The sequence below is a fragment of the Aegilops tauschii genome, chromosome 3 (assembly GCF_002575655.3).
Source record: "Aegilops tauschii subsp. strangulata cultivar AL8/78 chromosome 3, Aet v6.0, whole genome shotgun sequence".
NCBI lineage: Eukaryota > Viridiplantae > Streptophyta > Magnoliopsida > Poales > Poaceae > Aegilops > Aegilops tauschii.
The window spans coordinates 562,049,069-562,054,843 of NC_053037.3; the positions used below are offsets into that span (position 1 = coordinate 562,049,069).

A 5,775-nucleotide genomic window follows, 5' to 3' on the forward strand; every position below is an offset into this window, starting at 1 on the left:
CACTAGTCTGGCTTCTTTTGCATCGGCGGAGCTACGTACAGTCCTGGGGTGGCCACTGCCCCCCTGCCCTGGCCTAATTACTGAAGGGAATTTTTTTTGAGGGTTAAATTATAGAGAGTTTAACCATTTGCCCCCCCCCCCCCCCCGAAAAGATGTGTATTTCTTGTATCCCCCCCCCCCCCCCCCCCAAAGATCTTCTGCTAGCTCCACCACTGTTCTTTTGTGCTCACATGTTGCATGTAACTTGTGATATACTAGTGTTTTCAGTTCCCTCCCACATCTCAAACACGAAAACATGATTGCTCCCACAACTCAAACATGATACAAATGGAGAGGCCTTTAATTTTGCGGCATTCCTATTCAAAGCTGCTTATATGTAATCAAGCATGTTATCGGAGCTCATCATAATTGTGCTGAAGTTGGTCATCACTTAGTTGTGGAGCAAAATGCGTGTCGAACTGTATAAGAAATTAACTTATGATTTCATAATATCCGTATTACACATGAATATAAATAATATGGTTCAATAACCATTGAAAACATTATGCTAAATTGCGTACCACCTATGAGGGAACTATATTTAATTTGCTTTACTTTGTGGAAATTTAATTATTGCGCTATCACCAAAACAACATAATATTAATGACCAAAATGTGTTATTTGTATGGACCTTAGACCAATACATAGAGTTTAATCTCTTTTTTGCGGGAAACATAGAGTTTAATCTAAGATCACAAGATAGCCAATGTTTTTTTGTAATTCTATATCAGGACATGCGATTAAAAATCTTGTTCGTATTGCATTTACAGTTAGAAAAATTTATTGTTGTGGTCCAAGTAGTAATGTGGGTTCACTGAAGCATTGTTAAGATGATGTATCTGTTATAGTAAGGCTCCATTAGACGAATGATCAGATGGTGTTACATACAATTATAAAGATAATATTAATGCTGAACAGATTATATGGTTTTGAGTATCTATTGTTTGTGCGGGCTATTGATATAGTAATGCTTTACTAGATCAATGAATGCATGATGTTAGGTATTGTACCACTTTCTTTATATTAACACAAAATGTTCCGATTATCATTAAATATTCACTTGGTTCAAAAACACAAGTTGCCTATATGGCATTGGAAAAGTAGATCTATACACCAGCAGTCAAATGCGAAATAGAAACACAAGTATTTGTAGTATTAAAGCACTTGCATTTATACACAAGATATAAATACATGTATATCTGACATTTTTATGCTGCGTATTTGTTAGTATTAAACCACTTGCATTTATACATGAGATAGAATTACATGTATATCTGACATTTTGATATCATGTATTTGTTGTATCTAAAATGCTTGCATTTGTACATGGGATAGAAATACCAACATGTCCAACATTTTGATACCATGTATTTGTAGTATTAAAGCTCTTTCATTTATAAACGAGACACAAATATATGTATATCTGACATTTTGATATCACGTATTGCAGTATTAAAGCACTTGAATTTATAGTGGAAATGGAAATATATGTATATCCAACATTTTGTTATCACATATTTGAAGTATTAAAGAACTTGCATTTATGAGACACGAATACTCTTATATCTGTCATTTAGATTCCTCATGATTCATCTCATACATTCAATGGAATCTCAAATGAACATCTCTATAAATAGCACAGACCGTTTCACATCAATCCTGAAGAACCACAAGCAAAGCAAAGAAAAGTTTAATCGTCTTGGCCATGGCGTTCAATAGAGCACAATTGCTTGTTGCCTTCGTTCTGGGTTTGCTCCTCATGTGCCACGGTAAGTTCAGATACTATCGTAAGATCATATATTAACTCCAATTTATACATATACGTACATATATATCATAAGCTCATGGGTTACACATTTTTATGAAATTTATATATGTGTGTGCATTTGGCAAATTGATCATAGTGGTATCATGCAAGTACATGTATTAATTAAAGTTCTGGGTGTTAAACTCTCTGATGCAGGTGCGGAGGCTTTCCATCAGCTTTTCTCCTCCATGAACAAGGATTACAACCACGGATGCATGGACTGGAAGGAATGCATGAAGAGTTGCCAAAAGGGGGGGTTCGACGGCGGATTCTGCATACTCTCCAAATGCACCTGCTTCAAAAAGGGTATGCATGCACCACCACCACAACACAATGCGCCGGAGTTGGCGCCATCCGAAGGGCCATCGGAGGCAAAAGCCATGTTCGCAAGGAAAGTTTACATGGGTACGGGTAATTGATTCGGTGGCTAATTTTCGCGACTCTATAAAAATGTTATGTGTGTAAGCAACTAAGCACGAATAATTGATCGCCTGAAAATATGCAGAATTGGAGTAACGAAAGAAATGACAAGAAAGAAGACTCTTCAATCTGAGACCGTGCTTAAGTGAGTTATGGTCGGTTTTATCAAATCTGCCATGTTGTCATGGCTTTTTACATCATCAGTGTTTTGGTTATCTCTGTTACATTTACATGGATTGGGATCCCATGCTTCACTAATTGGTAGGAAACTAGCCCAACAAACTCATGCACATAATCCAACAATAAACACTGTAACATCGCAATTTTTAGAATGTTTAAAAATTATTTTCTAAAAAGCAAGGCCAAAAAATGTGTTTGTTTTATTTGGTTAAGAAAAGCTTAAATTGAGTTTTCATACATTTGTAGGATTTAGTTTGACTTAAAGTTAACCCAAATTAAGTTTTTAATTGTTTTGTACATTTTTAGTTGGGTTTTATCTTTCTCGTTTTTGACATATTAAAGTATGCTACTCAGAATTTTCTTTGGATTTTTTTGAACTTCATTTGATTTTATATTTGAGTCTTTATTCACTCTCTAGATTTATGTAAAAAGAAATTCATTTCTATTTCCTTCTCTCTTCCCTGGGCGCAAGCCACATTATTTTGTCTTGTTCGAAACCAAATGGGCCTAGCCCAATCTGCATTTCTGTCTTACCAACCTCTCTCGCAGGTCAACTACCCCCTTCTATATTTTTTCCTACTTTCCCTTCCTTCCTCATGGGTCTGGCTGAATTGCCTGGCACCCAGGCAAACGCCTCTTTTCCTTACTCTTCATCTTCCTCTGTACTAGTAATCGTGCACATGCAATGCACGTCTTGACTAATATTACAAACATACGTGAGAATTAACATGCATAGAATGATATTTTGATTGCACTTAAAGGTTATCAATTAATATGCATATCTAATATTACAAACATACATGCGAGATTATATATGTGGGATTAACATGTGAAATAAACCAATTTAGCGTTGGTTCCGTTTTAAGCATGTGGTTTTGGAAATGAAACAAAATTGCCCATTCATGATATGTAGTAGTCAAGACGATCTCAGCATAACCACCACTTGCCTTGTCTGTATTGTACCATCTATATAAATTATTGTATTTGGAAATAGTATGAACTTGTGCCTATCTAGTCAAGCATATGCGTGTGTTGCTTTCTTGCCATGCATGCATGACATAAACTAGAAGCGTACGCGCGCTTGTTGTGTCGTTTGGTTAAATTGCTTGTGGCTGGGTGGGAATTCGCTGGGTGGCATTATTTTGTTGATTGTTTTGTTCATATGGTCTTGCAGCCGAGCCATTGTAAAAATAAAAATATATAGATTAGGGATGGCAATAACTCTCATATATAGAGCATTTATCATCTCTTGTTTTACATATTCAGCGGTGATAGCATTGCCACCAGAACTACAATGACCTATCGCTATTACATTCAGTATCTGAGCAAAGCTAATTGAGTCCAAAATGGATACTCATCCCCTACACATGTCCTGAGAAAAAAAATGCAATATGGCCAGTAATCAAGTAAGATTCTAGCCTGAAGTGATTGGACAACGCACTTTAGAAATAGTATGAAATGACATCTGAAGCTGCATGCTGACATTGCAGATTTTTATATAGTCACTACTGGAATCAGGATCTTTGCCGTCAGCCAGCTCTTTGCCGTGTGCTAGTTGACGGCAAAGAAGGTCTTTGTTATCAGCTTACAGAAAACTCACGGCAAAGAAAGAGCTGCCAGCAAAGATCATGTTTGCTGTCAGCTAGCAGATGGCAAAGAGGGAGGGTGGCCCACTAACGAGAACAACCTAACGGCCACTTTCTTTGCCGTCTACTAGCAGACGGCTAGTAGACGGCAAAGAAACTGGCCAACCTAACGGTCGTCCCCCCCCCCCCCCCCCGGCCCCACCCCACTAGCTACGCTCTTTGTTGTCTGCTAGCAGACGGCAAAGAAATTCTCAATATGCCACCTCAGACCCGCAGCCCACCCCTCTCTCTCCCCTCTCTCTCCCCTCACCTCACCCGCGCCGCCCCCGTGCCTGAGCCGCCGCCGCCCCACGCCGCCCCCGTGCCCGAGTCGCTGTCGCCCCGCGCCACCCCCGTCGCCGGCCGCCCCGCCCGGGCGCCCCCTCGCCCCGCCCCGCCCCGCCCCGCACCGTCGCCGCCCGCCCTTCCCCTCGACCTCCTCAACCCGCGCCCCTCCCCGTGGCCTGCCTCCTCAACCCGCGCCCCCTCCCCGTGGTGAGTTATTTTTTCTTCTTCTGTTTTTTAGATTTAGTTTATGTTAGTTTAGTTTAGTTTAGTTTAGTTTAGGTTAATTTAGTTTAGTTTAGGTTAATTTAGTTTAGTTTAGGTTACATTTAGTTTATAGTTTAGTTTAGGTTTTTTCTATTTTTTAAGAATAAACAAGAAAGATGAAAAAAAAGAAGTAAAAGAAGAAGAAGATGATGATGATGGAAAAAAAGAATAATAAGTAGTAGAAGAAGAAGATGATGAAAAAAAGTAGAAGTAGAAGATGAAAAGAAGAAGTAGGAAAGGTAGAAAAAGAGGGCCGCTGATGGTCGAGGGTCGCCAAGGGGTCGAGGTGTAAGTGCATCTAGTGCCCCTTAGTGATTTTGGTGTATTGAAGACTTATAGGTTAAGGGACTAATGTGTTTATGAGTGTACACAGGTCTATAAGTCTATGAGGAGTTTGATATTTACAGAGAAAGTAGACCCCTAAAAATGAATATCTTCGATTGAAGATTTTGGTTTTCTGAAGACTTTGAAAGTGAAGAAAATGGTGTGACCTGAAGACTTGGTATTCATACGAGAAACATGAAGCGTGAAGACTTTTGTTTTCGTAGTTTCATTTTCTCTTTCTTGAGTCATAGGAAACACCGTACTGTTAAAGGGGGTTGAGGAAATACTAAGGAAAAATTTCCATGTGATGCTCAACTCAAATCCTACACCTACCAATCCCTTCGAGTGAAGCCACTGGAAATCTCATACAGCTTAGTCAATTTCTTCAGTGACAAAGACGAAGTTCTTCTGGTCTCTGAGGAATTTGTTATGACTGAGGAGTTAGGAATTCGCTAGTGCGGATTGCCTACACAGTGAGGAACATGATAGCCCTGAGGAATTTGATCCTCAAATTTCCGACCGTTGCTGTGTTATGCGCCAGCTGTCCCAAAATATCTACCCACCTAACGGGCATATCATTGAAGGGAATTTATGTCTTATCATGTCGGGCTAATCCCTAGGCTATAAATAGCCGCCCCCTACAACCACTAGCTGGTTGGCTACTCCGAGAGAAACTGACACTTGTCATTTGAGAGCATCCCATCCTCCGAGGACTTTGAGTGAAAAATCATCAAGTGAGGAAAACCAAACCCAAACACCTCCAAACCCAAAGTGATTGAGCATCACTGAAGAGATTGATCCTGCGTGGATCCGACGCTTGTTACCTTT

The 5,775-nt window shown here is 39.7% G+C and overlaps 1 long non-coding RNA gene across 1 annotated transcript; it reads left to right on the forward strand.

Moving 5' to 3' along the window:
- Positions 1-1,698: 1,698 nt before the first annotated feature.
- Positions 1,699-2,399, forward strand: LOC120976215 (uncharacterized). Its single transcript, XR_012181053.1, has 2 exons — positions 1,699-1,808; positions 2,003-2,399. It is a non-coding gene; the product is annotated as an uncharacterized lncRNA (long non-coding RNA).
- The last annotated feature ends 3,376 nt before the right edge of the window (positions 2,400-5,775 follow it).